Genomic DNA, 12500 nt, shown 5'->3' with positions numbered 1-12500 from the left:
AGGTTGCAGTGATGAAGAATTTAGGGGATTTCATGTATAGCTTCACCATTTCAGTACCATGACACGTTTTCATATTCACTCTGCTTGCTATTTGGTGATTTTATACAGCTTCAGAAACTTATGTGGGGGATTAAAATGGTGAAGACCGTGGCCATTAATCTTTTGACCTCCATAGACCTTTCCTAATGTCAATAAAATGGTCTGATCACACCCAAAACCCAAGATAAAAGTGCGCTCCAGTACATTTGAAAACTGGATTAAACCACGCAGAAGTATAAAAGGTTGTGTTGGGAAAGACATAGAGGTTTTTACATATAAATGAAAGAAACGTAGCTTAAATAAACATAGCGAAACGGGAGGGAGTCAGATAGAAAGAAGTATATAAGGTCGTATTAATAAGAACAAGGATTTTTAATGTATAAGTGAAGGAAACGTAACTTAAGCAAATATTAGGGACTGAATGCGAAGCGATCCCTGAGAAATAGGAAGGAATCACGTAAAGGAAGTATAAAAAGCTGCACTGATTAAAAAAAAAAAAAAAAAAAAACAGGAATTTTCATATACAACTTAAGGAAACATACAAAATTCAAACATAGTGATTAAGAACTGTTATCATGGTACATCTGTAATTAATCACAAGCTATTCTCAGACACTCCTCTTCATTTCACATCCACGTCTGAATATTATAAAGGTACAGGAAAGTTTTTTCAATGTAACCTTTCATTCGTATAGGTGCTCGTAAAACATACTGCATTGTGTCTGCGTTGCTGTGAATTGCTCCCTAAAGCCATGAAAGGGTTAGAATATAGAGTAATACACAATCTAGAAAATGGAGGATGAAACAAAAGAAATTAATAAATGAAAAGAATGGAGATTGGATAGAGAAATACCTAGAAATAAAGGATTACATTGACAAGTACATAAAGACTAAATATAATGGACATGAAAGGGTTAAAAGAGAGAAATAAACTTAGAAATAGAAAAGGAAACATAGGAAATTACTAAGAGGAAAGACTGGAGATTGCATAGATAGAAAAATACATAGAGATACATTGACAAGCACATAAAAACTTAATAGACTATATATATAATGGATTACATAGAAACATTGATGATTACATAGATAGGAAGTAAGAGAAATTACATACAAATACAGACTAACAAAGACGAAACAGACATTTATAGACAAAGTACAGACAATTACATAGAGAGAAAAGGGTAATTATGTTCAAGAAAGGTAGAAAAACTGTATCAAAAAGTGATGTAAGATATTGACGTTTGACATCTAAGACTTTCTAGTTACTTTCTTACTAATTGTTCCCTTTCACTAGCAGCACTTCAATCACACCTTGCACAACGCTGGAGCTTCTCACTAATCCTTAGAAATCCCAGATCCATTTCGTGAAAATCTTTTGAAATCCTTAATCCTGTAAGCCATTAATCTAGAGCTTCTGTTACTCTTCTCTTTCCTGTTTCACTTCCTTCAGTACAGCACCACAGGGAATACTGGAAAAGTGAGGGGATCTAATCTTTTTTTTATGTAAGTGGGAAACTTGCCAAGGGAAACAAAATAAAAAAAAATGCCCACTTAAACTGCAAGTTCAATAAAAGATTGGAAAGGATTTAACCAGAAGACAGGGACAAATGTCACGACACCTCTCTCTTAAAAGAAATCAAATCGTAGTAAGTTGGAAATACTGAAGCAGGCAGGGAGTTCCAGAGTTTACCAGAGAAAGGTATGAATGATTGAGAGTACTGGTTAACTCTTGCATTAGAGAGTTGGACAGAATAGGGATGAGAGGAAGAAGAAAGCCTTATGCAGCGAGGCCACGGGGTAGGGCATGCAGCTAGGAAGATCAGCATAAAATTAGCGATGAAAGATAGAAAGAGATGCAACATTTCGGCGGTGAGAAGAGGCTGAAGTCAGTCAGTCAGAGGAGGGGAGTTGATGAGCTTTTGATTCCACCCTATCTAACAAAACTGTGTGAGTGGAACCCCCTCAAACATGCGAAGAGTACTTCATACAAGAACGGATAAGGCCCTTGTACAGAGTTAGCAGTTGGAGGGGCGAGAAAAACTGGCTTAGCTAACCTAACCTAACCTAACCTTGAAAGTCTAATCTAGTAACGTACCCTAACCAGCTTTTATCTAATGTAATCCCACCAAAGCTAATTTAATCCCTTCAGTACCATGACACGTTTCCACATTCATTCTACTTAGTATCTGACAATTTTATACAGCTTCGGAAACTTATGTGGGGGATCAAAATAGTGAAGACTGACCATTAATCTTCTGACCTCCATAGACCCTTCCTGATGTCAATAAAGTGGTCTAATGGCATACAAATCTCAAGGTAAAGATGTGTCCCAGTATTGAAGGGGTTAACAGAAATATCTCTAACATAACCTGAACTATAGAAAACTAACCTAACATAACAGAATTTGATTTCACCCATCATTTACAAAAACATAATCTGATTTCAAGCCGTATTTGTAATTACATATCTGTTAATTAAATGAAGGGAAGAGAGACACTGATTGAGTTACATAAAAAAGAGAGACATACTCACACACACACACACACACACACACACACACACACACACACACACACACACACACACACACACACACACACACACACACACACACACACACACACACAGAGAGAGAGAGAGAGAGAGAGAGAGAGAGAGAGAGAGAGAGAGAGAGAGAGAGAGAGAGAGAGAGAGAGAGAGAGAGAGAGAGAGAGAGAGAGAGAGAGAGCATATATTGAACCGATAATAACTTCACCTAACCTAACAAAATAAGAAAAAAAAACAGTACAACACCAGAGAATACACTATTAATTAATTTGGAAAAAAATATAAGTCCATTAGAAAAACCAACACACACACACGCACACACACACACACACACACACACACACACACACACACACACACACACACTACACCTACCCACACCTAACCTTAGGCTGGTATTCTCAAACTTTCCTGTGCTTCCCCTCCACTAATTCAAAAGGCTTTATTTACATTTACACGAGTTTTTTTTAAGGTGTTTTTACGGGTCCAGAGGCAGAGTGATAAGATCAATACTTTATAAACTGGAGAAACACTCTTGAAAATTCCGCTAATCGTCTCTGGCCTTGGAAAATAGTCGAGGTGAGAGATCAGAGCGTTTCTGGATATGGATCATGAGATTTCTATATTAATACCTGGAGAAACACTCTTGAAACCCACGCTAATCAACTCTGGAAAACAGTCGGAGAGAGAGAGAGAGAGAGAGAGAGAGAGAGAGAGAGAGAGAGAGAGAGAGAGAGAGAGCAAAGCGTTATTGAACACGGACCTAGCCACACCACACCTCACCTCACCACACCTCACCACACACCTCACCTCACCAAACACATTACAAAACACCATAGCACAAATTCCCGCCACGGCATTACGTAAGCCCACTAATGAATTACAGAGGAGGAGACGGGCGCTATATTACATCAGGAAACGTTTTGAAAGATGGTAAAAATATGCGAGTCTACCTGTCAAAATTGTTCCGGTGTGTTGCTGTCACCTGTCAGGCTTCCACTAATTAGGGTATGGGTTTGTGATTGAAGTTGCGGTTATTTTGTTGTGATCAGGAAAGGCATTAGTGTGTGTGTGTGTGTGTGTGTGTGTGTGTGTGTGTGTTTTCACTGTTTGATCTGCTGCAGTCTCTGACGAGACAGCCAGACGTTACCCTACGGAACGAGCTCAGAGCTCATTATTTCCGATCTTCGGATAGGCCTGAGACCAGGCACACACCACACACCGGGACAACAAGGTCACAACTCCTCGATTTACATTCCGTACCTACTCACTGCTAGATGAACACCACCTACACGTGAAAGGAGACACACCCAAATATCTCCACCCGGCCGGGAATCGAAACCCGGTCATCTGGCTTGTGAAGCCAGCGCTCTAACCACTGAGCTACCGGGCGTGTGTGTGTGTGTGTGTGTGTGTGTGTGTGTGTGTGTGTGTGTGTGTGTGTGTGTGTGTGTGTGTGTGTGTGTGTGTGTTTTTGTTAGAGAGAGAGGGATAAACAAACAAAATTGTTAAAAATAAGTAGAAAGTCAAAGAAACAACTAAACAGAGAGAGAGAGAGAGAGAGAGAGAGAGAGAGAGAGAGAGAGAGAGAGAGAGAGAGAGAGGACAAAATACTAACAGGTGTTGTGTTGTTGCAAAAAGAAAAAAATATTCGTGTCAAAAAAAGAGACAGACAAAAAAAGGAAAAGAATGTGAAAAATGTGACTCCGATTTCGAAATGACGTAACGCGAACTTCAAATGAAATTACTTCCCTACCCCCCTTTTCCCCTCCTCCTCCCCTTCCCCCTTACTCCTCACCCCCCATCCCTATCTAATTCCCCAGCTGATCCCTCCCCTTCTCCATCTCCCCTCACTCCCTCTCCCCACCTCCCTTGATACATGACACACCCCTACACCAAATATTCCCCACCGTATATTACCTCCCTAACACCCTTCCCCTCTTCTCCCCAGCCAGCATCCCCCCCCACACACGCTCCCAACACCAGTACACAAGGGTAGGTAACGCCACCACCATCACCACCATTATTACCATTATCATTCTCTGGCAGTGTTTTCTTTTCTTTACTATTATTATTTTTCCATCGCCACCATCACCATCATTACCACCATCATTATCACTACCTAAACATCTAATATTCTCTGGCAGTTTTTCCTTTTTTTCTTTTTTTTTATTCTATCATTATTTTTTTCCATTTTATTGATGTAAGAGTTAATCAGTGTCTTTTCCCTTCAACCCTCTTCACTAATGCAAGAGATAATCAGGTAGTGTCTTGGCTGTAGTACTATTTAATTCATAAAGGACGAGTTAGCCTGTACTTTCACACTCCTGTCCACTTTATTAATGTAAGAGTTAATCAGGTAGTGTCTTGGCTGTATTACTATTTAATTCACTTCTTCTGTCCACCACACTAATGTAAGAGTTAACTAGCATGTTCATTTTTCTATCTAATTCACTAGTACAAGAGTTAACCAGTATACATAGTCATTCTTCTATCTCACTAACACAAGAGTTAACTGGTAGATCAATTTACTATCTAACCTCACTAATGCAAGAGTTAATTAGCATATTTATTAACTATCTAATTCACAAGTGTAGGAGTTAACCAGTAAATTTCTATCTCACTATTGGAAGAGTTAACAAGTATCTTCAGTATATTTCAATTCGATTCATTAGTGTAAGAATTAACCAGTACTTTCACTCTATCTTCTGCCACCTCACTAATGCAAGACTTACGTATCATCATCACTATCCTTACTATCAACTTCACTGATGCAAGAGTTAACCAGAATCTTCACTCCTCCTTCCTATCAACCTCAATAGTACAAGAGTCAACCTTCACTCTTACACTCCTTCTCTTTTACCCAACATCAGTAATGCAGAACAGTATCTTAATTCCTTTCTTCACTTCCTTCCTCCCTTCATTGACAAGCTTCTAAACTCACCGCTTACCTCTTTACCCTTCCCTTCCCCGTGACGACTCTCCCTCAAATCCAAGCCAGTTATTGTTTCCCTCTCCTTGCCACCTCTCGTAAAAAAAAAGATGCTTATATATTATTCCAAACACGCCTTGACTCGTCCAGACACAGCACAGCACGCCACAGATTATAAAAAAGACGTGTAATTGCTTCTTCTGTCAGGGTGTGTTGCCCTTTACACGTTCTGGGATAATAAATAACAGCTTTAATCACGTCAAAGAGGGACTTACCAGGACACAAAAGACTAACTGCTACTAAACAGGTAAAGAGAGGAGGCATTACAAAGGGGTTTTCAAGGAGAGAGGCGGAAAGATGAACACACACACGGACGGACATACATACACACACACACACACACACACACACACACACACACACACACACACACACACATACACATGCAAAGATGGAAAATGAAAAAAAATATTGTTTGATGATGATGATGATGATGATGATGATGAGAGAGAGAGAGAGAGAGAGAGAGAGAGAGAGAGAGAGAGAGAGAGAGAGAGAGAGAGAGAGAGAGAAACAAACAGACAGACAGACAGACAGACAGACAGACACACACACACACACACACACACACACACACACACACACACACACACACACACACAGAAAGACAGACAGACATAGAGATAAATGAACACACAGACAAAGACAGACACGTAGACAGATAAATAGACACACAGACAGACAAACAGACAGACAGACAAACAGACAAACAGACAAACAGACAGACAGACAAACAAATAATGTAAGAAATAACAGGAAAATACGAAATCGAAAGAATGGAAAGTGACCAATAAAAGAAAGAAAAAGAAATTAAAGCAAAAAAAAAAGTACACGCGGAAATTATAAATCAAGAAACACAAAAGGAAAGAAACAAGACGATAAAAAGGAAAAGCAGGTAGAACATAGGAAACGAACAAAAGATCAGAGGAAAAAGCGTATTAAAAAGTAAAGGACGCGACGATTGACTGACATAGAAAAAAAAAAAAAGAAAACACGGAAAACACAAAACAAAGGGGAAAAAGAAAAGAAAGAATATACAAAAAACATTAGATGACACAGATGAACAGATTAGAGAAATATATATACAACAAAAAAAAAATAATTGCCAAAAAACACACGACGGAAACAAAACATGAATAAAAATCTCTGAAAAAAAGACAACCACACATACAAAAATAATAACAAAAAGAGAGAAAAAAAAAACACTAGTTCGTATTCTCTGTGTGTGTTTTTCCGGTTGTAGAGGCAGATTGACAAGATTTCTGCATTATTAACTAGAGAATCACTCTTGAAAACCCCGCTAACCATCCCTGTGGCCCTGGAAAACCTTCATAGTCATAGCAGAGCGTTTTTAATCCCTTCGAGACTGGGACACATTTTTAACCTTGAAATTTGTGTACGATTAGACCATTTTATTGATATTAGAAAGGGTCTATAGAGGTCGGAAGATGAATGGCCTCAGTCTTCACAATTTTAATCCCCCACATAAGTTTCCAAAGCTGTATAAACCACCAAATAGTAAGCAGAATGAATTAGGAAACGCTTCATGATACTCAAGAGGTTAAGAATGTTTTTTTGGTTCATAAAGGCAGAGTGACAAGATTTCTACATTATTACCTGGAGAAGCACTCTTGAAAACACCGCTAATAATTTCCCTCTGATCTTGGAAAATAGTCATAATGAGAGAGCAGAGGGAGTTTAAGAGTGTTTTTACGGTTCTAGAGGCAGAGTGACAAGATTTCTACATTATTACCTGGAGAAGCACTCTTGAAAAACACCGCTAATAATCCCTCTGATCTTGGAAAATAGTCATAATGAGAGAGCAGAGGGAGTTTAAGAGTGTTTTTACGGTTCTAGAGGCAGAGTGACAAGATTTCTACATTATTAACTGGAGAAGCACTCTTGAAAATACCGCTAATCATCACAGTGGCCTAGAACATTTGTCTTGGTGAAAGAGCAAAGCGTTTTTTAATACGAAGCACATACCGGACAAAATCATAAGAAAAAAAAAATGATGAACACAAATAGAAGAAAAGATGGACAGGAGGAGGAGGAAGAAGGAAATGGCGAGAGGGAAGGGAGACTTACCCAAAAGCGTTCATCAGCAGAGTAAGTGTGGCGGCCTGTAGTTAGAATATGGAGATCCCTCTGTCGCAGCCACGTCACCTGCAGTAGTAGTAGTAGTAGTAGTAGTAGTAGTAGTAGTAGTAGTAGTAGTAGTAGTAGTAGTAGTAATTTCTAGTCTACTAAATAATATCTTTCTACTAAATTCATACTAATTCATCTACTTCATTGACCTAAACTTCAAATTTCTCTCTCTCTCTCTCTCTCTCTCTCTCTCTCTCTCTCTCTCTCTCTCTCTTAACACACACACACACACACACACACACATTATATAAACCTTTGTGGTATAGAAACTTAAACTTTTCTTCAACTTTCTCCCCTCCTCCTACATCTGCTCTCTCTCTCTCTCTCTCTCTCTCTCTCTCTCTCTCTCTCTCTCTCTCTCTCTCTCTTCTTCCTTTAGTTTCTCTTTCTCTTCATGTTTTACTTCTCCCCATCTTCCTCTCACCATATTTTTTTTAAAGGATGAATTCTCTCTCTCTCTCTCTCTCTCTCTCTCTCTCTCTCTCTCTCTCTCTCTAAATGCCTCTTAGTCTCTCTCTCTCTCTCTCTCTCTCTCTCTCTCTCTCTCTCCCTCAAAGAACTCTCCTTCCGCCTTTTTATCTCCTTCTCCTCCTCCTCCTCCTCCTCGTCCTCCTCCTCGTCCTCCTCCTCCTCCTCCTCCTCCTCCTCCTCCTCCTCCTCCTCGTCTTTCATCCCTCCCTTACTCCCTCCCTATCTCCAGCTACTTCTTTCCTCCTCTTCCACGCAATTTTTATATTTTCCTCCTCCTCCTCCTCCTCCTCCTCCTCCTCCTCCTCCTCTTCCTCCTCCTCCTCCCTACACATCAATCAAGAGACGAGGATGCTGTGGGGAAAGGAATGAAAACTCTCTCTCTCTCTCTCTCTCTCTCTCTCTCTCTCTCTCTCTCTCTCTGGCATAAGTCAATTCATGTGATGATTCTGTCGAGTTAATCTTGCTTCTCTCTCTCTCTCTCTCTCTCTCTCTCTCTCTCTCTCTCTCTCTCTGGAAAATATTTTACTTCCATGAGATTCGAGTAAGGGAGAGAGAAAAATGAAGGAAGGAAGGAAAAAAGGAGGGAGAGAAGGATGGAAAGAAAGAAGGAAGGAAGGAAGGAAGGAAGGAAACGAAATGAAATAGTAATTGAATATATTTTTTCTCTTACTTCATCAATAAAGAAACATGGAGTAAGAGGAGGAGGAGGAGGAGGAGGAGGAGGAGGAGGAGGAGGAGGAGGAAGAGATAAAGAAAAAATGATGAGTGAAATACGAAACACACACACACACACACACACACACACACACACACACACACACACACACACACAGTTAAAAACACAGTTAAAATACACACACACACACACACACACACACACACACACACACACACACACACACACACACACACACACACACAGCCATCAGCACGCGTCCTCAATGCGGCAAAGAAACGAAAAAAAAGAATAGAGAAGAAAAATAGTTGATCAAAAGTGAAAGATGAAAATAAGAAGCAAAGATGAAAGGAAGGAAGGAAAAGATCATGAAAAGAGAGAGAGAGAGAGAGAGAGAGAGAGAGAGAGAGAGAGAGAGAGAGAGAGAGAGAGAGAGAGAGAGAGAGAGAGAGAGAGAGAGAGAGAGTAATAATAATAATAAAAATAATAATAAAATATTTATTCCACTATGAAGTGGTTATTCTTTACATCAGTACATAGTACATCAGTACATACCTAGTGGTCATATTTTGAGACACACACACACACACACACACACACACACACACACACACACACACACACACACACACACACACACACACACACACACACTTGTCTTTAGCTTGTACAGACACTTAGTGATTAGATAGGAGGAATTTCGTGAGTCGCGTCTTAAATGAGTGTAGGGTGCTTGAGTCTTTCACTTCTTGTGGCAGGAGATTCCATAATGAAGGACCTCGCACAGAGAGAGAGCGACTCCCTGACTGGGTGACCGCTCTGGGCACATACAGGTTGTGTTGTTGCCTGGTGACGCTGCCTGTTAGTATGTTCACTGTAGAGAGGTCGATCACGTTCTGTGGGTAGTGGTTCTTAAGTTGTTTGTACAAAGTCACTGCTGTATTGAATTGAATTGTTTTTATTACATTGAGCCATTCCAGTCTTTGAAATATGGGAGTGACGTGGTCATATTTCCGGGCGTTTCCGTCTGCCACCTTAATAGCAAAGTTTTGTAGCTTTTGAGTTTTTGAGAGTAGTGTGGTGTTGGAGGTTCCCCAGATTGTGTTACAGTAGTCAAGAATACTCAATACTAGCGACTGTATTAGTATCATGCGAGTCTCTTTGTCAAAATAGTGTTTGACTCTGTTTATATAGAAGAGTGTTCCCGTGATTTTAGTGGAAATTTCGTTGATATGGATGTCGAAGCTCATGTAGGTATCGAAGTATACGCCCAGGTTTTTAACGTGTGAGGAAGGCTTGATGGTGGTGTCGTGGAAATTAATAGTTGTGTTTTCTGGTATTCTTGGGATGAGTTGATGTGTCTCTATAGATATACATTGAGTCTTCTTGGCATTTAGCTTAAGGCCATTTCTGAGGAAATATTTTCTGGCTCTGTTGAGTGTCTGTTCTGCTTGAGATATTATGGTGGGTAGTTCTGTGACTGTGCCTGAGTGAAGAAACTGCGTGTCGTCAGCGTATTGTGAGGGAACAGGTAGTAGGACATATCGTTAACAAATAGATTAAATAATATAGGTCCTAAAATAGAGCCTTGAGGCACGCCATATAGAGTAGAGGCTTGTGTGGAGACAGTGTTGTTGAGTCGGACAGACTGTGATCTTTCGTTCAGATAATCCTCAAACCAAAAAGCATCTACGTCGGCCAGTTTTAGTTTTTCAATAAGAATTTGGTGGCTGACACTGTCGAAGGCCTTCGACAAATCGCAGTGTTAGCAAAGAGATGCGCTTGTTGTCCATATTCTTATAGATTTTGTCTGTTACAACTGTCAGGGCTGTTGCCGTGCTGAGTCTAGGCCTGAATCCATGCTGACTTTCGCTGAGCAATTTGTTACTTTCCAGATGTTTAACTAATTGAGAGGAAACAATTTTTTCTAGAACTTTCGAGAAAATGGGAAGGAGGGAAATAGGTCTGTAATTACTTTTATCCAAGGGATCTCCGCCTTTGTGTATAGGGATGACTATAGCATGTTTCCATGACTTGGGGAAGGTTCCTGTGACTATTGACGTATTGATAATAATAGTTAGGTAGTATGCAACAATACATAGCGAGTCTTTAATAAAGTTCAGTGAAATACCATCTGAGCCAAAAGATTGGGTTTCCTGTAAGTGTTTGATCGTCAGCACTACAGTGGGAACGTCAACAGGTTCTGGACGGAAAGGTGTGGTGTGCGTTGCGTTGGGAAAAGGAGTGTACGTGTCGTGGGCCTCATTCTTTAGTGCATCTTGTGTCTCTTCGTACGTTGTCTTCCCGACGTTAGCAAAGAAATTATTAAGTTCTTCTGCTCTCAGGCCTGCGTTATTAAGCGAGTCTGCCGCGGTGCTGTTTTTCCTTGACGGTACAATGTCACGCATTACATTCCAGGTTGCAGCAATGTTCCCTTTACTGTTTTGAAGTCGACTTCGGTAGTGCTGTTTTTTCTTGTTATTAATGAGACTCTTTACCTGCTGTTTTTTAGGTTTTTATACTGATTCCTTAAAGTTTCGTTCAGAGGGTCGCGCTTTAGTATGGCTTGAGCATCATTTCTCGCTCTCAAGGCCTAACGCACACTGTCATCTATCCACGGGGCAGGCGGGCGGCGAATTTCCTTGGTCACCATAGGGGCACAAGCTGTAAGGCTGTCAGTGAAAACATTAGTTCAAGTGTCAACCTGCTTGTTTATATCGTCTGTCTTTAGTATGTTATCAAGAATATGGCTTTGCTGTGTCAAAAGAGAGCACAAGGTGTCGCTGGAGTAGTTGTGCAAGTCACGTACACCTTTATAGACAGATGAGCGTGTTGGTTTGTTGATATTAACGGTGGTTGCTAGGAGATCGTGATCTGCTATTGCACTAGGGATGATATCTGCATTAAGAACCAGCTGTGGCTTATTTGTGATGATGACATTGATAAGTGTGGCTGTGGTGGAGGTGATTCGCGTGGGTGAGGTTATCAGTTGTGTTAATTTGTTATTTCCAGTAATTTGTGATAATTTGTTTCGTGGAAGCAGGAGGGCGCCATTTAGATCACCTAAGATAAAAACTGTTTTCCTTAGCATGCACACAGTTTTGAATATGTCAGAAATATAACCATAAGAATCAGCATGTGCCTTCGGGTGTCTATACATACATTCAATGATAACCGAAGGAAGTTTTCTGCACTGTACCTTCAGGAGAGAGAGAGAGAGAGAGAGAGAGAGAGAGAGAGAGAGAGAGAGAGAGAGAGAGAGAGAGAGAGAGAGAGAGAGAGAGAGAGAGAGAGAGAGAGAGAGAGAGAGAGAGAGAGAGAGAGAGAGAGAGGTACAAAGAAAGATGACACAATTAAAAAGTGGAAATTGAGATTTACTTGCTTGAGAGAGAGAGAGAGAGAGAGAGAGAGAGAGAGATACTGGGAATTGTTAGTAGCACTTAAATCTTGACAAAGACTAATGGGAGAGCAGATGAATCTCTCTCTCTCTCTCTCTCTCTCTCTCTCTCTCTCTCTCTCTCTTTCAGCTTGTTTTACTTGATCTTGTCTGCCTGTCTTATTTGTGTGTGTGTGTGTGTGTGTGTGTGTGTGTGTGTGTGTGTGTGTGTGTGTGTGTGTGTGTGTGTGT

The 12500-nt window shown here is 40.4% G+C and overlaps 1 protein-coding gene across 2 annotated transcripts in view; it reads right to left on the bottom strand.

The window, feature by feature from the left end:
- The window catches only part of LOC123501820, a 112378-nt gene that overhangs the window by 12690 nt on the left and 87188 nt on the right, over positions 1-12500 (bottom strand). For both annotated transcript variants that reach the window (XM_045250849.1, XM_045250848.1), the window contains exon 3: positions 7666-7743. The gene's annotated coding sequence lies outside the window, so the exon portion shown is untranslated. The remainder of the gene's footprint in view (positions 1-7665; positions 7744-12500) is intronic.

The sequence above is a fragment of the Portunus trituberculatus genome, chromosome 10, assembly GCF_017591435.1.
Source record: "Portunus trituberculatus isolate SZX2019 chromosome 10, ASM1759143v1, whole genome shotgun sequence".
In the NCBI taxonomy this organism is placed as follows: domain Eukaryota; kingdom Metazoa; phylum Arthropoda; class Malacostraca; order Decapoda; family Portunidae; genus Portunus; species Portunus trituberculatus.
This window is presented reverse-complemented; position numbering and strand designations above follow the sequence as displayed.